The 19,607-nt window shown below is 38.5% G+C and overlaps 1 protein-coding gene across 3 annotated transcripts in view; it reads left to right on the top strand.

The window, feature by feature from the left end:
- The first annotated feature begins 370 nt into the window (after positions 1 to 370).
- LOC122808685 (solute carrier family 2, facilitated glucose transporter member 1-like) overlaps positions 371 to 19,607 on the top strand; it is a 621,069-nt gene continuing 601,832 nt past the window's right edge. For 2 of the 3 annotated variants that reach the window (XM_044079668.1, XM_044079666.1), the window contains exons 1-2: positions 371 to 476; positions 13,730 to 13,768. The gene's annotated coding sequence lies outside the window, so the exon portion shown is untranslated. The remainder of the gene's footprint in view (positions 477 to 13,729; positions 13,769 to 19,607) is intronic. The other variant, XM_044079667.1, reaches the window with a different exon arrangement.

The following is a 19,607-nucleotide window of genomic DNA, read 5'->3' as shown; positions in this document are numbered from 1 at the left end:
AAGGAGCAGGGAGATACAGATAAATAAGTAAGAAGATGTTCAAAAGACGGTGAGCGGTAGGTAAGACAGATAAAGTAACAAGAAGATGTGTGAGGAAAATGATGTGGGGTGTAGGTGGGTGGGCCTGTCTGGAAAGTAAAACATTCAGTGCATAAATAAAAGTAGACTGAATTTGAAAGGTAAGAAGGATATATTTTTAATTTTTTTTTTAAAGAAAGAAGGCTAAAATGGAAAACTGGCAAGCAATAAAGAAGAACATTAATTGTTAGAGAGAAAGACATTAAGACAGCAAAAGGGGAGGGGAAGAGAGGAGAGGATAGACAAAGACAAAAAGAAACAGGAACAGGAAGTAAGTTTCTGCAATGGAACTGTAAAAAGCAGAGGACAAAATCTTGCCTTCTTCATCTTGAGTAGCTCACAGAGGTGGAGGAGAAGGAAGTGGGTCGTGGAGATGAAAGCTGGAAGACTTCCTGATTGTGAGTAGTATTGTTTGATTCCTACTTCCACACATTTCCTCTTGATTCATCACTTCCCATCTTTATTTTTCAGCTTGGTACTGTTACTGCTTGCAGCCGCTATAACTCATCTCTGAGAAATGTAGCTGTCATAGCTGTGGTTACAACTAATGTTATAGCAGGAACCATTTCAGCACTTTATTAACACTACAGAATTTAATATTGGGTATGACTCTTGTGTGTTTATGTGGCTATCTGAAATGTCATACTTGGTTGTTTTTTTCAGATTATTTTTTTCATCTCTCTGTTATCCTAAGCCATGAATGCAGGTCATCAACACTACCATTTTGTTTAATCTGAAATAAAATTAAATAGCTACTTGCATTCATAACCTTGACAGCTTCTTAACCAGCTTATAGAAAATGCATACAAACTGATGCTGTTACCCCTTCTGTTCTGTTCTGTTGCTATTCTGAATACACTTACACTAATGATATGGCAAAGCAATTTTTTTTAATGCATTTTTGTTAGACACTGTGGTTAGGAATGTTTTATATGACACAGGTAGCTCAAGCAAATGAAGGCATGAGCTGCCTGATGGAAGGTTACAAAAACATGGCTATGGTATGTTGTTTCCATGTAAAGGGCAGGGTAATCTGTTGTGCCAGTAAGTCTAAGACCAATAGCAGTGTGCTACATTGTGTTAAGGAAAAAAGAGAACACACCATCAACGTGCATTCTATTCCATCTCTGAAACAACACAAAAAGGGTGAGTAGGGATTCCTTCTATTATAGCACAGACTTAGCTACTTATCTGCCTTTTGTTGGTTCAACATCGCCTCCTATACCTTTAGTAACCTGTCTCCATGAGCCAGCACAGGGTGACAATATGTCTGACAGTAAAGCCAAATTTAATAACATGTAACATTTCTGAACCCGAGTTGGACACTGTGGTACCTCAGACTGACTTATGTGACTCTAAATGGGGAAGCAGGGGAGATTTGTTTGGAATGGGAAATGGCACTGATTAGCTGGGATTGGGGTCTGCAGAGCATTATTGTGGTCTAAAGTGATATAGAAGGGGAGAGCTGCAGGAGATACGCGGTGAACTAAATATAAAAAAAGAATGCCAGTGGTTCAGTGCTTGAAATGTTTTTTTGTTCACACTCTTTCTGGACATCAGATGGGAGGGAAAGCCACCTATCAATCCATGACTTAATCTAAATGAGAACATCATAACAGTAATACTAGGTTCAATACTGGGCTCAGGAAGTCAGGGAACTCTGCCTGTGAGCCAGTGAGACAATGTTGTTTATATACAAATACAGTCAGGAAACTCTGCCTGTGAGCCAGTGAGACAATGTTGTTGTTTATATACAAATACAGTCAAGAAACTCTGCCTGTGAGCCAGTGAGACAATGTTGTTGTTTATATACAAATACAGTCAGGAAACTCTACCTGTGAGCCAGTGAGACAATGTTGTTGTTTATATGCAAATACAGTCAGGAAATTCTGTCTGTGAGCCAGTGAGACAATGTTGTTTATATACAAATACAGTCAGGAAACTCTGCCTGTGAGCCAGAGGCAATGTTGTTGTTTATATGCAAATACAGTCAGGAAACTCTGCCTGTGAGCCAGTGAGACAATGTTGTTGTTTATATACAAATACAGTCAGGAAACTCTACCTGTGAGTCAGTGAGACAATGCTGTTGTTTATATGCAAATACAGTCAGGAAACTCTGCCTGTGAGCCAGAGGCAATGTTGTTGTTTATATGCAAATACAGTCAAGAAACTCTACCTGTGAGTCAGTGAGACAATGTTGTTATTTATATACAAATACAGTCAGGAAACTCTACCTGTGAGTCAGTGAGACAATGTTGTTGTTTATATGCAAATACAGTCAGGAAACTCTGCCTGTGAGCCAGTGAGACAATGTTGTTGTTTATATGCAAATACAGTCAGGAAATTCTGTCTGTGAGCCAGTGAGACAATGTTGTTTATATACAAATACAGCCAGGGAACTCTACCTGTGAGCCAGTGAGACAATATTGTTGTTTATATACAAATACAGTCAAGAAACTCTACCTGTGAGCCAGTGAGACAATGTTGTTTATATACAAATACAGCCAGGGAACTCTACCTGTGAGCCAGTGAGACAATGTTGTTGTTTATATACAAATACAATCAAGAAACTCTACCTGTGAGCCAGTGAGACAATGTTGTTGTTTATATGCAAATACAGTTAGGAAATTCTGTCTGTGAGCCAGTGAGACAATGCTGTTGTTTATATACAAATACAGTCAGGAAACTCTGCCTGTAAGCCAGTGAGACAATGTTATTGTTTATATATAAATACAGTCAGGAAACTCGGCCTGTGAGCCAATGAGAAAATGTTGTTGTTTATATGCAAATACAGTCAGGAAATTCTGTCTGTGAGCCAGTGAGACAATGTTGTTTATATACAAATACAGCCAGGGAACTCTGTCTGTGAGCCAGTGAGCTAATATTGTTGTTTATATAGAAATACAATATGGCTGTTCAAATAACCTTTCTTTACGTAATAAACTCAGCCTGCACTGTACACTGTAAGAGGCTGCAACCCCTTTATTTATCTTAGAGCGAGGTGATATGATCCCATAAAAAAAGCATGGAATACTGTATAAGTTTCAGTTTTCTTATTGTGCTCTTCTATGAGATTTTGTTGACTCAGATGGTGAATAATAAAGGAAGGATGCAGGGGTAAAGGAGATCATGCCCCCCTGCAAAAAGAAGGAAAAAAACACATATGTTGATATTCATTTTCGCATTTGCAGATGATCTAGTCCAGCCTCAGTATTCCTGTCTTGATGTTCCAATGCATAGTTTTACCTACACCTTGCTGTTGTTTCACAAGTATGCATTCTGCAGTACTGATATGTGCCACTGTCATGTGTAAATACCATACTGAAGCACCACAACAATGCAATTAGTGTACAAGACACAAATGAACTCATTGTACACAAGACAATCATTGTACAAGAAGCAAATGATGCATTGATTGCACACAACAAAGCAATCATAGTACAATAAGCAGATGATGCAGTCATTATACACAGCAAGGCAGTCATGCAAGCAATAATGCCCAATAGGGTGTGTGTTAGTGTGGAAATAACACCCACCCTGGGGTGTTCTTAGGCCCAGTGTGGCAGGGAGACTGCCTCTACACCTCTGGAAGGGCGCTATTTCCACAATAACGCACACCCTGGAGGGCATTATTGTGCTTAGAGAATGGGTTGTCTGTAAAATTGTTGTGTTTTATTTCTTTATTTAGTTAGTTTTTATTGCTATATTTTTCTTATTTATTTTTGTTGTAAAATAGTTCCTCCTCCTAATGTTTCATAGTTGCTGTAGTATATGTAAATGTTGTTGGAGGAAGCATTTACGTCCAAAATATAACACTTAAAAATGTATGTCTAGATATTTACTTTATTTTTTGTCCCTTACTCCTAAAATGTGTGGTTTGGTGCCAGTCATTGGGGGACTGATGTCACTAAATAATGGCATACATTTGACTTTCAGACTTTATTTCCTTCAGAAATCTAATGTTAACACAAATCGTATTATTTAAGCTACTTTGTTATTTTATAAGGACAACATTTAAAATCTTTTCCTATTTTTGAGCCTTTATTTCAGGCTTCATTCAGATTTCTTGAGTTAAAAGGTTAAGAGGTACGCAAACCTTTTTACTACTGCTGCCATTGGCCCATCATTGTCACTCTCTCTCGCTCTCTCTCTCATGTGCGCATGCGCACGCACACACAGACACACACAGACACACACACTTGCACTTGAAAATGAATGCTAGCACAAGTTCTATTATACAAGCAACTTTATTATTTTTAAAAAATATTTAAAATATGTTCCTATTTTTGAGCGTTTGTTTCCTTTATTTTTGGCTTTGTCCAATTATTTCAGCTAAAAGGTCGAGAGGTACGCAAACCTCTTTACTGCTGTTGATATCAGTGCTTGATCGCTTCCACTCTTCACTCTTTCTCATTCTCAGTCACACACCTTGCTTTCATGCACGCAAGCACACATATGCTCAAACACAGACAGAAACACAAACACATTTTTTTTCCTGTTTTATTTCGTTTTTACCTGATAAACAGCAAAAGAGCTGCTTAGCAAGTATAAAATAACAGCTCATTTGCTCTCATTCTCACTCACACGCACACATACACTCATACACACCTTTTTTATAATTTTCTTCTTTTTTTGATATTTAACACTTGCTAAACAGCAGAAGCACTGCTTAGTGAGTGTAAAATAATGGTGACTGTTAGCTTATTTTCAGTCTGAGCACCACAGCAGCTTGATATATTGCCATGAGGCAGCGGACTGTTTTTTCAGCAGGCATTACCTGTAGATTAACACCCTGCTGGAGAACATCTATTCTCCAATCAGGGTGCAACCTACAGTTTGCCCATCTACTAATGTACAGTACACTAATGGTGCAGTCATTGTATGCATAAATTGAATTTGATAAGGTAAGGGTTAGGCTGCTGTAGACATTGTACTAAAGTGAGATGAATCCTGGCTTAAAGTTTGTGGAATGTTCTGGATGCCAAGAAAACCAAGCAATGGCATTCGCATTACACAGCAAATAATTTTTCCAGGCAGGAGCCCACAACATGGGGACATACTAAACTCTCTGATGACACTGGCGGCAGTCTCATCCTTCAGATATTCTGATTTTCATCCATACTAGGTGACAATCTTTTCTGAGCATGTGACTCATTAAGTAACAAGTTACTTACTAAGTAAGGAAGACACATATCAAACGTAGTTTTTTTTGTCATGTACATCACTCTTCATATCTCAAACATGACTTATCATCTCCAAAACATGGCTAAATCTCTTATTCTACAGTGGAAAGGCATTCATTACAGAAGGTAGATCTTCAGCAGCTATAAACTACCTACCACCACAACTGGATTTCTCCAAAAGTCACATCAGTAAAACATTTTTCCCCCTGTTGGGTACTCCCATGAGCTAATTATTATTTGTGGCTGTTTATTGTTCATGGGTTAGTCTGCCCTAAAGTGCAAACACCTAGGTGGAATAATACCATCATATTCTCACTCAGGTGATCTCTGATTTTCCGGTGTTTCTGTTTTGGATTTACCCAAAACAAAACTCATTGCTTATAAAGTGTTTAGCACTACATTTCAAACATGTTAAACAAACCTTCTCTTCACAGAGCTTAAATAATAGAAATCCATTGAATATCAATTTAAAATGTCCACTGGTCACCTAATGGCAAATTTTACTAAACTTTTAAGAATAGATACCGCACTTGATCATAGCCAAAAAAATGGAAGCGATGCCATGATTTCAGATGAACCAGACAGATCTACTCCTACCAATTTTAAGTGAATGCGTAATAAATAATTATCCTAAACACGTGCTACTGACCATCACTTTTCCATGTTTTTATTATAAATAGTCTTAAATCCTGGTGTGATTAAACTTTTTCATATTGGTGTTCATTTAATATGGTTGCTACAGTTCCCTGTTTCTTTTCTCTTTTCCTGAAGCAGCCTGCTCCAAAAATCTCTCTTTAAAAGGGCTACAATCTCAACAAAAGTCAAACAGTAAGCAAAAATAAATGAAGAAATAAACTATTTATTTCCAGTCTGTTACACAGTCTACAAGAAATAATTTAACAGCGAGACACTTTCTTAGATTCTGTGATTATGTTGTCTTTTGCCCAAATTAAGGCTGCCAGTATTATATCAGATGTTTTTAAAATTAACACCAGTTTTGTGTGATTAAACTATTCCAGGCAATAATCTTGCTAGTCTGTTTATTTCAACAGATACATCTAACTTCTTGATACACGGCTACAGTTGTTAGAACACCTATCATAATCCTTGCTACTTATGATTTGTATCGTTTTTTTGTCTGTACTACAGAAATTGACACCACAAAGATGGGGGGCGCAGCATGATAATCTAGTAGTAAGATTGAATCACAGTACCAGGGTCTGTCTGTAGTTCATTTCTGGTGTTCATTCATTGTCTGTGTGGAGCTTTGCATGTTTTCTCATCTGTGATGGGTTTTCTCCAAGTGATCCATTTTCTTAACAACTGTCAAAATTGTGTTGGTTTATTGGATGCACTAAACTGTATATCTTTGTGCTACTCTTACTTTTGTGGCCTGTGTTATGACTGAAAAGCATGTGATGACTACTTCCGTTACCCAATTAATAGATAAAAGAATATTATGAGCTTAGAAATCTAATTACCATTAAGGAGATAAAAACTCACTCTGTGAGCTTTTTGTGGCTATTACCTCAGATAACCAAATATGTTGTACCCTATGATGTGTTTTATTCCATAGCAACATGCATACTTTAATTTGCCATTAATTACCTAGATCTGTAATCCCATCTACCCTGAAGAATGTGTCATTTGCTGTTTATTTGTTCTGTTATATTGCATTTGCATTCATATTGTTTTTTACATGCGTAACTAAGGGACTATAAGCAGGGCAATGTAGCTGTGTATGCTTTTCTCAGCTTTAGATCATCATCAGCAAGGGTGGCCGTGGTGCAGCGGTTGCCATTGCCTCCTCACAGCAAGAGGTTCTCCAGTTTGATCTGTGGCTGGGGTGCCTTCTGTGCGGAGTCTGCGTGTCCTCCCTGTGGTCGTGCAGGTTTCCTCCAAGTGCTCCCGCTTCCTCCCACATCTCAAAGACATGCTGTAGGTGGATTGGACACTATAAATTGGCCCTAGGCATGAGTGTGTGTGTCTGTGTGTGTGTGCCTTCTGTGGAAGGTTGGGTGCTGGGCTGGCAACTCAACACCGTAAAACTCCACTGCCAATCATGATCGGACAGGTGATCCGCTGTGGCAACCCCTAATCAGGAAAAGCCGAAAGAACATCATCATCATCAAACCCCTTTTTTCCATTTCCTACACGGGATCAGGGGGTCATGTTAACTCTTGCCATCTCTCTCAATTCAATGTCACACTCCTGTCTTCTTTGACACTCATGCTTGTTTGTTGCAGAACTTCCCTCACACAATCCATCTACCTCTTTGCTGGATGTTCTTGTTTCCTCTTGCTTTCTTCCTCTCTGTCTCAAATCTTTTTTACCAGATTGTCTTCTGCTTTTCTGCACATGCCCAAACCACCATAATCTTTTTTCTTTGAACTTCTCTGCAATTAGAGCTACTTTGGCTTCTGTTCTTATGTCGTCATTTTTTTCCCTCTCCCACAGTTTGCATCCTACCAACCATCTTATTTAGTTCATTTCCATCAGCTCTAGCTTTTTCAGCTGCTCTGACTTTACTGCCCAGGTTTCTGTACCATACAGTAGTACTGGTTGCAGCACTGTTTTGTACACCTTACTTTTCAGCTTCTTTGGCAATCTTCTGTCATATACTTCATCTGACACACTGAGCCAGTTGGCTGCAGCCTTTCTGATTCTAGCTTTGACCTCTTTATTCAGACTTCCCTTCTCTTCAACCTCCTCTCCCAGATACTTGAAGCTATTTACCTGTTCCACTATCTTCCCTCCTATCTCAGTTCTCAGCTTCTTCTGACTTCCCCCATTTGCTGCCATTACAACTGTCTTATCTGTACTGAGTTTTATCCCATTTGCCTTTAGTTTTGCATTCCATTCCCCTATCCTTTGTTGAAGTTATTGCTCAGAATCTGCCTGTAATGTCACATTGTTTGCATGCAGTAACTTTGTTGATCTATCCACTCTGACCTGTTTGTTAATGAAGTCCATCACCAGTATGAACCCTGATGCACATCCACTACCACTGGGAACCCCTCTGTGAGACTGAACACTGTTTATACTTGAGCAGCTGGGTCCTTGGACATAGCTTGCATGAATTATACCAATGTTTCGGGAATTTCAAACCACTGTAGGACTGCCCAAATCAGCTTTCTTGGGACCTTGTCATATGCTTCCTCTAAGTCTAAGAATAGCCAGTGGAACTATTCCTCATCTCTAGCTTCTTTTCAACTATGTGTCTCACTGCAAACTTTGGATCAGTTGTGCTGCATCCTAATCTAAATCTGAACTGCTCATTTCCCATCTTACTTTCTAATACTGTGTGTACCCATTTATCCATCACCTTCTCCAAAACATTCCTTCAATGTGACAGGAGTTTGATACCACTGTAGTGCCCACAGTTGTGACTGCCCTCTTTGTTCCTGAACACTGGCATCAATATGCTTATTTTCCAGTCATCTGGGATACACCTTTCTCTCCACCCTGCTATGAGTATCCTCAGGACCCATTGTCCCCTATCTCAACCAGTATCTTTATCAAATCTGCTGTGACCTCATCTGAGCCTGCTGTTTTCCCTGAATCTTTCCTTAATGTTGTTCTTACTTCTTTTGTGGTGGGCTCCTCTTCTTCTTTCATTGCAGGCTGTGTTTGGGGCAATACAGCTTCTGTGGGGATTTCTTCATTCAGATGCTGCTAGAAGTACTCCTTCCATCTGCCTTTAATGTCCAGTGGTTGTTGCTGGCATCCGTTATGGTGTTTCACTATCTTCTTTACCTTCCTGCCTTTGCCTTGCAACTTGACAAGAGTTTCTTTGTGCCAGTTATTTGAGTCACTTTTCAGAAGCTTGTGGAGTGCTTCTGATGCCTTGTTCTTTGCTATTGCAACTCCTCTCTTAGCTTCTTTGTTATTCAAGCAGTATTTCTTTCTAGCCTGGTCAATCTTTTCTATCTCCTACTTTTCCTGCAGTATGTCTTTATTTTGATGACATCTTGGACTTCTGCATTCCACCACCTGCTTTCCTTATGTACTTTATTTTCATACCTGACTCAGCCACATATCTGTTCTGTAGTCCTCACACATGCTGTTTTGAGGTGCTGTCATTCTTCAACTACACCTATTTCCTCCTCTTCTTGTGGTGCTAGTCCCCTGAGTAATTCCTTCAACTGTTGTGCTTTCTCTCCGGTCAACTTCCAGGTTGTCAGCCTGGTCTCTGTTGACCTTAGACTGCCTTCACAGACAACAGCTGATTGTTGCAACCAGTGGTTTATGCTGTGGCCAAACTTTTCACTGGGGATGACTTTCTAATCACTAATTCTACTCCAATGTCCTTTTCTTACTAGGAGGAAGTCTACCCGAGTTGCATGTTGGCCACTCTTGTATGTGATCTTGTTGTCTCTCTTTCTGCGACCATGTTAAGTACTATCAAGCCATTGCCAGACAGAAGTTTAGAATGGCCTTTCCTTTATTCCTGTTGCTCCACCCCCTGTGGACCCAGGCAGTCTCATATCCTGTTCTGTCTGCCCTGATATGTGCATCATGCATTATCAACACCAATTCATGTTGTCCTGCTTTATCTAGTATGCCCTGCAACTGCTGTCTGAATGCATTCTTTTCCTCAGTATCACACCCCTGCTGTGGGGCACAGGCTGAGATTATGAATACTGTCCTATCATTAGGCTGGAATCTGATTACCATGAGTTTGTCACTAATTCTGATAACATGTCTCACTGCCTTCTGAAGCCTCTCCCTCACTACAATTCCCGCAACATTTCTAGCCTGTCTTCCCCCTGAGTAGTAGACTCTGGATCTCAAGCCAAGTGGTTTTCTGCACTGCCTTTCCATCTTGCCTCTTGGATACATAGAATGTCCAACCTCCTCTATACCATCATGGTCATCCATTTCCAAACTCTGTCCTGTCAGTGAACGTACACTGAGTATAGCAATTTTTAATTCATGTTTGGCAGATTAATTGGTTTTACATTCAGTTTCTGCTCAACAGAGCATCCCATGTAACCCACACTGGGCAAACGGATGCCAGATGGCCAGTAACTTATTGACACAAGGCTGCTGGGATTTATGGAGGTTACACAATGGCCATTAGTGGCACATACTTACCCCTCCCACCATTAGCATGGGTCTCTGACATAGGTTGAAGAAGGCCATGTCCTCAAGCCAATTATCACTGGCAAATCTCCATGTCCATGTTAATCTCTGTTGAACTTTTTCGCCAGTCTTCTTTAAACTAATTGAATGTTTCAGTTTAATCTTATCCACTATAGCATTTCATTTTGGTAACAAGCATCTTAAACAATTAACCTTTGAAAAAGTGTTTGTATTACACTAAGACTAAAATATGGCATGTTCTTATAATTTTGGTGATGTGATTTAATTGCTTCCTGGTTTTGAGATTAATGATTCCAGTAGATGTATGTGCATAGAGATTCCAGTAGATGTATGTGCATAGAATAACACTAGGAAAACAACTCCTGGCCACTGAATCTATGGAACTATTTATATTCTATGAAGGACATATATGTGTACTAAAATCAACCTATCAGACGTTCGTGACTCAGTACTGTTAAGTCCTGGAACTCCAAAAATACGGTATAGTCTTCTTCAAATAAAAGTAAATTGTGAAACTAGGTATTACACATTAGAATTGTATTTTCACAGTACAGCAAGTTCCTGTGCTCTCCACCAATGTATGTGTATGTGTGTGTGTGGGGGGAGGGGTGCTGATGGGTGACTCCCTCATACCCCCAGTACTTATATATGAAAACTCTGAAATAGCTATACCTCAGACAGATGGAACTGTCCATGATTCATAAGTTTCAGAATTAACTACATAGCTCCTCTTACTGCATTTACATTTTTCCATTTCCAATGATTGACCTTATGATACTTGAACATGCAATAGTTGATACATTGTTACTAGGCATGCAGTCCAGGAAGTTGTTAAGGATCCTTGCTACACATAAGTCTAACTGTCAAATTAAGCAATAGGCATAATTGGACTAAGGCCTACCAACTTTCCTCTCAAGATGGTCATGTCCATCCTCTCTTGCGTGTATCATCAGTTCCCCAAACAGCTACCTCAACTCTAGTCACCTGAACTGCTATGAGGGCATTATCCCCTCTATGCTACAGGCCCAAGCTACACTTTTAAACTGTCTCTTGATAATAACAAATCATCTGACTAAAAAGAGAGGAGGGGCAGCTTGGTAGAATGGTTGAGGTCTTTACCTCAAAATACAATTAAAGAGTTTGATTCTGATTTCTGATTATTGATTATACTTGTAACAGTCTGCAGACTGATAGCCTAGTATCTGCCTACGAATAGTGCTTATACAGTATGTAACAATTTCAATATTTCTTCCAGCAGAAGTCTAGCTTGAATAAGCTCACAACTCTGCTTATTCTTCACGTTGTGTAAAGCAAGAATAACAAACACTGCTCAAGCTATCTTAATCATGAACATTTTCAAAGTTCATAGTAAACTCTAAAATGCTGCCTATGTCCAAACGGCTTTCTTGTCTCCAGTGCAGAAAGTCGCCAGATTTAGTAGGTTGGCCATACCTCTCAACTGTACAGATTTTTGCGGAATGTCCAGATTTTTGCCTCCTGTTTTTGGTGTGTTCCTCCTAAAATCTGTACTTTTCTGGCAAATAGCTAAGGATTGAAGTCATTAACTAATGACAAACATTTGAGTTTGACTCCACATCTTTCAGAAAATTCATGCTAATACAAAACCTATTATTCTATCAAGTTTGTAAGAGCAGTATTTAAAATCTGTCCCTATTTGTCCTCCCATCATTTTAGGCTTTGTCCAGACTTTTTGCTCTTAGAGGTTGAGAGGCGTGGGTTGGAACCATTACATTGTTATCCACCCTCATGGTCATCAGTTTAGTTCTATGCAAATGAGAACAGAAACATCCGGAATTGGAAGTTCCATCTTCATTACTCAGAAGACTGAGACTTGCAGAACTCTGTCAGCCTGGCAATCAAAACTATAAAACTTTCCAGGCTATCTGGTCTATCCCACTGTTGTAGCTGGCCTTACACATAGACAGACTGGGGGGGGGGGTCTAGGGTGCTACCTGTCTAGGGCACTTTTCTGTCTTTTATTTATTTATTTATTTATTTATTTCTCAAGTTAAAAAATGGGTGCATTTCTTTTTCTTATAAATAAATAAATAAAGGGCAGAAAAGATCCCCTGGATGAGTGGTATCCTGTGCAGGAGGTGTCAACGTTCTCCTCTTTACTGTTAGAAACAAGAAGCCCTGTGAGTAAAGCTAGCACCGTGGCAATGAGAAATAAAGCTCTAATCATAGGGTCCAGGTGAGCTGGCTTTGATTAGAACCTTCACCGTCTGTGGATCTTGCTGGGAGGGATGAGCATGTTCATCCCAGGGGTGAGGGTGCTCATTAAAGTACTCAGTGAGGAGAGGCGTGGTCCATAGATGGGAGTAGCCATCAGTTGTAAGTAAGTAAGCACAGGAGGCAACATTTGTAAACTAGAGGTAGGTAATAAAGAAAAAACAAATCCTATATCTGAAGCAATGATGGTAAGACCCCCAAGAATGTTCTTACAGTCTGTATTGGCTCAACCCTGAATCAGAATTTGTCCAGGGTTAAGATGAGGGACTGGAAGCTCTAGTGGTGGGTGGGGGGCACTGGGATACACACCATAAGAATGAAACAAACATAAAAAAGAGTCCACAAATATTTATTGAGTAAGAAAAGTGAGTAGTTCTTATTTTTTTGAACAAGAAACATCTTTATTAAATTATCACTTATGACATAGGCAATCATACATGTATATAAATGATAAGAAACCATAGTGACATAATTTTAGTTGCAAACATTATGCGTCACTCATACTCTACCCAATCATTGTCAGTCACACATTACATAGCTCATTTAAATCCTGACTTATTAATAGCAAGAACATCCAGTGAGAGCATGAGGTACTTTTTTTAATCCTGGCAAGCAACCAGATATATGGCAGTCAGGGAACTGTTTTTTTTTTTTTTATTATTTAATCCTGGCAGGCTACTGGATATATGGCAGTCAGTAAACACATTTGCAGGGCAAATGGAGTACCTGCCAAAGGTCCTTAATTTCACAAAATGTTCCCCATTCTTATTTGGAGGTCAAATAGAGTACCTGCAGATGCTTCCTGACTTCTGAGAATGTTTCTCAATCTACTGAAATGTCTTTGATTTTGCAAAAAGTTCCTGTTATTGCTTCAAATTTTTGTCCTGTCCATTATATACTTTTTATTTCCAGAAAATGACTGAAGATTACAGTCAGTCAATAATGCCAGACATTAGAGTTTCATACTAACTGTTCAAAAGTTCATGTTAATGGAAAGTCTATTGTTCTGTTAACTTTTTAAGTGAATCAGTATAATTAAAAATGTTCCTTTATTCTGGGCCTATCAGTATTTTACTGATACATTTTTACATTTTGTTATCTTTTTTTAGACAGTTTTCTATCCATACTTTGTTTCCTGTCCAGTTCAGGTCAGTATGTTCAATCTTCTTTCTGAGAAATTTGTAGCAGGTTTGGTAATAACCCCCACCCCCGACCTCACACCATTTTGTTAAACTTTTTAACTTTTGAAACATAAATGCAGATAACTATTCAGAGAATTCATGCTGCTATATTTCTGTTATTCAGAAAGTTTGTTTTAGGTTTTCAGTTGATGCATACTGTTTTGGTTCTTACTGTTGCATTTGTGATTGTTATTGGTGCCAAGTGCTTAGGGGAGTCTCACTTCTTTGAGCGCTAAGACATATGTGCTGCCTTTATACTCTTCACTTTAAGAAATTAAAGGAGTAGCTTAGAGTTGCAGAATATCGATTCTCGCAGGTTCCAATGCTTAACTGTGTAACTCTAAGCATGTCACTTAACTCGACACAGCTCCTGGGCTAAGTCCGACAAATGTCCGTGGAGATCAGTGGACTACCCTGGAAAATAAATGACATGAAATAAAAAAAAATAAAACCTACTTCCATACAAGAATTGTCTAATGTTAGGACTGCTCCTAGTACCTCAGTGTCATCTTCTCTCCCATGTCGGCCAGCAGAAGTAAACAAGAAGAACAGACTAAACTGGTTTACGACTCACCTGCTCCTTGTCCCTGACCCAAAGGTTTATTGACCATAACTTCTGAATGCAAACATTAGACTACTTGACCCAACTCTGACATGCCAGTCAGGTCTTGGAAGATAATTTCTGAAGATTTAGAGTATGGCAAGATGTGGCAGGCTTTTCTAAGAATGCAGCAATTTTAGCCTCCTCCACCAATAACACTGAGATGTTTTGAATGCCTTCTGTACTGGGTATGGTGGGATTGAGATCGTCATGTATGTGGAGGAATAGGGTTTTTTGCTCATGCCCTATCCTTCCAGCTGCACATGCCCAGAACGTGCTCAGAAAGTTGCTGTGCAATGGGCTCTGGCATTGCCATTCATGCTTCTGCATGTGATATAGAATATAATATCAGTCTCTGATTATCCAACAGAGTTCAGGGTTTCCAAGATGCATCCCAATGCTCATGAGTTCTCGGGAGTATGAGTACCTTCAATATCAGATAAAGTTGCAGAAGGACTTACAGGGTTTGTGAATGCTTTGATCAAGGAATCCTTTTAGGACATTCATTTTAAACTAGTCTTTGTATGCCATTAATTAGAACTTACCAAGAGATGTGGCAAGTGTTAAATATCATAGCCCAAATATTGTCATCTTCCATTAATCTTCATGAAAGTCTGAAAAGAGTTTCACATGTTCATTAGAAAAAGGTTGTGCCTTATGGGACACATTAGTGATTGTCCCTTGACAGCTGGGAGAAGGTATATTGAAAAACTAGTTTGGTGGCCAAGCCAGATGAAAAAAAATAAAACTTTGTGTAAACGTGTGTGCCATACTCTGCTTTACATTTTGTAATAGTATTTTTAATTTCCCTGCTAGCATGTTTCAGTGGTGTCTTGAGGTAGGGAGATTGGGATTTTTTCCAACTTTTCATTATTTTAATTCTTTTGTTGGACCATTTTGTAATAAGGGAGTCCCACCAGAGTGGCTTATTCCAGAATTTACCATTATATTTGGGGTGAATGGGTACTGACGTTTCTATGCAACTGTTCAGGTGCTGGTAGAAGTCAGAGGTAAATGAGGTACAGTTTGATCCATTTGCAAGGGATTGTTGGGAATTTTGTAAAGGTCCTCTACAAGGTGATGTAGGCTTGCCTTGGAGAAGTTCCCTAAAGAGGGTCTCATTTGGTGATGGAGTTTTACCACTAGGCCTGAAAGAAAAGATGACTGATTTGTGGTCTGATTTAACTAGGCATGAGCAGATATGAGGTAGGGTTCAGGTGGGGTCAAGGTTATTAAATCCTCTAGAGGATAATTTTGCAATTTGTTCCAGTGCATTGGTATTAATGAAGTCTAGGAAATACTGAGCATAACAATTTTTAGAAGTGTAGTGTGCCAATAGATGCTTGGGTAATCGACATCTCCTACTAAGAAGGTGTTTGGTTTGATATTTAATGCCTCAATGGTGTTGAAGTAATTTCTGTGACCTTTGGGTGACATTGATGGGATCTGTAGCTAGCAGTGAAATAATAGCTAGATTTGCCAATGGTGATTTGGATATTCTAGAGTTCTAAGTTAAAGTCATGGGTAATTTGATGTGAATTAATGGTATTTCTATCAACTATAGATACGCCTCAGCAATTATCCAAGGGTCTGAAAGTATGATAGGCACAAACCCTGGTAAACAGGGAGTGCCATCATTGCACTGAAACTATGTCTCAGTTATTACACAAATGTGAATGTTTCAAGTTGCAGGAGGGCTTCAGGTTCTGGCATCATTCTGTTTTAATCTCCTAGCATTAAGTAGTGCCAATTTAATGTTGCCTAAATTTGAGTTTGAGTTTTCTGTGTAGGAATGTCCAGTAGGCAGATTGTGCCCTAAAAAGGCACTATAAGGGCAGTAAAGGATTTAGCCAATATGTGGAAGCTCTGTTATGACAGATGTAAGCCATCTCTGGTGAAACAAGAAGTCTTATTTATCATATCATTCCATGCTGACACATACTGGATCCCCCTAGAATGACACCAACTCCTTAGCCATTTACTCACCAAAAAAAAAAAAAAACAGCATAGCAAACATACAACAGACAGATCATTAATGAAGATGATTCAGTGTACTACCAAGATACCAGTGATAGTGGTCCAAAGTGGATTCCAGGCATTATTGTGGACAGAACTAGCCCTCGTCCCATAAGGCATTCAAGGGGGTGATTTAGGATGTACATAAATATGGCATTTTCACAGTCTGAGACTCAGACCTATGATGGCTATGGACATGAAGAAATGACTCTGTATTGTAAACTATGAGATAGTGACTGTGTTGATATCCTAGGTGACTAGACTATGTTAGCCTCCAGAACTAACTTCTTCCCTGGTGCAACACAAGAGATTGATATACAGAACAGTGAATTATTTGTACTAGTGAGCCAGGACTCAATGAATGAACTATGATAAACTCCAAGGCTAAAAATGCCATTCCAGCATGTGACCTACTGACTAAGGAAGGTAGTAGTAGTAGTGTTGTACCTATGAATAAATGGGAGTTGTTGTATTCTAGTAGCTACTGTGCTTCAAAATACTGATATGTCATTTCACCCTGTAAATTAATAATGGATCTAAAATAAAATTGAGGGAAGGGTAATAGGAAGGCATAGCACCTAATTAGTGCTTATCTGAAGCTCAGAGACTAAGATCAGTCTACAGCTGGTGGTAATGTGTCTTCAAGTGTGTTCTGGTCTTTGTGTGATTTTCTTCAAAGTATATAACACATCTATTATCAGTTTGTTTTGCTTACATTACTTAAAGAAAGCAGAAAAGTAAAAGCAAAGCTGTCAGTCTGTTTGCATCAAAATATTTTAAGACTGACTGCTGCTAAAGTCAGAAAGGCAAATACTTTGTTATATAATCAGTTGGTCTCTCTTTGTCTGTTTTGCCTCAACTATAAGTAGAAAAGGACTAACTGCATTTTAAGAAAGTTGGTTTTGATGTTCAAGTATGTACAGCCAGTAATATTTTCTGAGAATTCTGCTAGCCATGTTTACTTCTGCATTTATTTTTCTGTCGCCCTGGATTAGAGAACCCATATCCCTGCATCATCACTCCATCACCACCAATGTATTTTGCATTCATAAACACTGAGCAACAAGCAATGAGGAAGATGTAGTGTGTAGCCTAGAACTTAGATGCAACACCTTCATCTTGTTCAGTACTAAATTCATAGCTTATGCAAATGGTACATCCAAATTAGGCCCAGCAGGTTGTTTGTGCCTCTGTAAAGATACATTGACTGTATTGTCAGCATCTGCATGCCCTTGTTTTGAATTTCTTAATATTTTTCAAATGTTTTGTGAATGCTTACACTTAGAGCCAGAACATGGTCAAATGGGGCCATGGGGAGGGTAATGGACTGGGCCCCACATAACCATACCAATATCTCATACTTGGTTGACTCCTTCCAATTATATATATAAAAAAAAACAAATGTTCAAACTTGTCAATGTGTGCACTATTTATTTTTTAAATATCATGAAAAACAAAAAGACACTAGCTACTAAGATTAACAGTGCATTGTAAACACTTGCTGCAGTGAACCAAATAAAATAAAAAACAGTAATAAACCAAAACATGCCCAGGGTAACTTTCTTTAATTATCGGTTAGCACTTTCACAAGTGTTCAACTTGCTTCTTCAGACCAAACAATCAAAATGGTAACACAATTAGTTTATAAGTTTAAAAAAACTCTAAGTCAATGTAATCACATTCTCCTTCATTAGACTGTTACATCATAATTACTTAATTAGGACAGCCACTAGATGCAAATGTTCCTTTTCAGGGGCAGCCCAGGAGCAGTACCCAAAGAAGTGACTTAGAGTCACCAGTAGATAGATGAAGGCCAGAGGAATCAAACCATGTACTAAAGAAGTAGCTCATTAACAGCCTTACTCATCTTAGCTGAGTACAAGACAGACTATTGTAGCCCAACACAACGCATTTCACACACCTGTGTGCCTGCAAAAAAACAGACTAAATTAAAAATGCATTTGTGCTTTCAGGTTTCCAATTGTTCCAAAGCACTCCCTAGTTAAGTGACTTGTTCAAAGTCACACAGTAGATAAATGATGGATGAAAGATTCAAACCCTGCACCCTTACCACAGATAGTAACTCATTAACAACTCGGATTTCAGTCCTCTGCACTAACTGCCAAAGCGACAGTTTTTAACTAAATGCTGAAATCCTTTACAATATGATCTTGTAGAGAAGACTGTATCACAGTAGTATGCAACGATGACTACATAATGGACACTGAAGATCTGACGGTTCTGATCATCACTCCAAAAAATGCAGACTAATATGACCTGACAAATGTCATCCCCTTTGCAGTTGTTGAGGGCTGTAAAGAATATACTGCAAAAACATGTTACTAAAATGCAACATGTTTAGAATATATATATGTTATATAATCCAGGCCTATTAATGAATTAAGCCATTGTTCAGTGCAATGAATAAACCAAAACAACTAAAGACAATATAAATTTATTTATTTTTATTTATTTATTTATAAACAAATGAAGAACCACGTCCGAAGCACAAGGAAGAGGGTTTATTCGGAAAACGTAACACAAATCATATGACTTCACTTACTTAGCACTTTCACCATTACAGATGGCATCATCAGAGTAAATGAAAATGAAAAACTCCATACATTATATATGCAGCCAATCACATCCAACGTCCAATAAAAAACAATAAAATATACATTAATTTAAATAAATAAATGGATGAATGTGAACATTGAATTTGTCCACGCACAATAACATGAAAGCTGAATTGTCCAAGCTAATATTGTGAAAGATGTTCTTATCTAACGTATACTTATATTCAAATGTCAACATAAACATTCAAATAAAAAATAAAAAAGTTAAAAAAGTTAAAAAGTAACTATAACCCACTATTTACATCCAATACAAATGGCAAACAATCTTCGATGCTACAACCCCACCGGGTTTGAATGAATATATTTCTCTAAAACCTGTTTTGAAAGACAGGGCCAACAGAATATAATGTAACTAGTTTTTCATTTTCATTTACTCTGATGTGTAATGACACATTAATATAATTACACCATGTGTAATGGTGAAAGCGCTAAGTAAGTGAAGTCATATGATTTGTGTTGCATTTTCCAAATAAACCCTCTTCGTTGTGCTTCAGACATGGTTCTTCATTTGTTTTTATTAGTTTTGTACCCTGTGGGTATAACTAAAGACAAT

This window comes from Protopterus annectens, chromosome 8.part0, assembly GCF_019279795.1.
Source record: "Protopterus annectens isolate FY-2018-M chromosome 8.part0, PAN1.0, whole genome shotgun sequence".
Lineage (NCBI taxonomy): Eukaryota > Metazoa > Chordata > Ceratodontiformes > Protopteridae > Protopterus > Protopterus annectens.
Note: the sequence above shows the minus strand (reverse complement) of the source record. Positions and strands in the feature narration are given on the sequence as shown.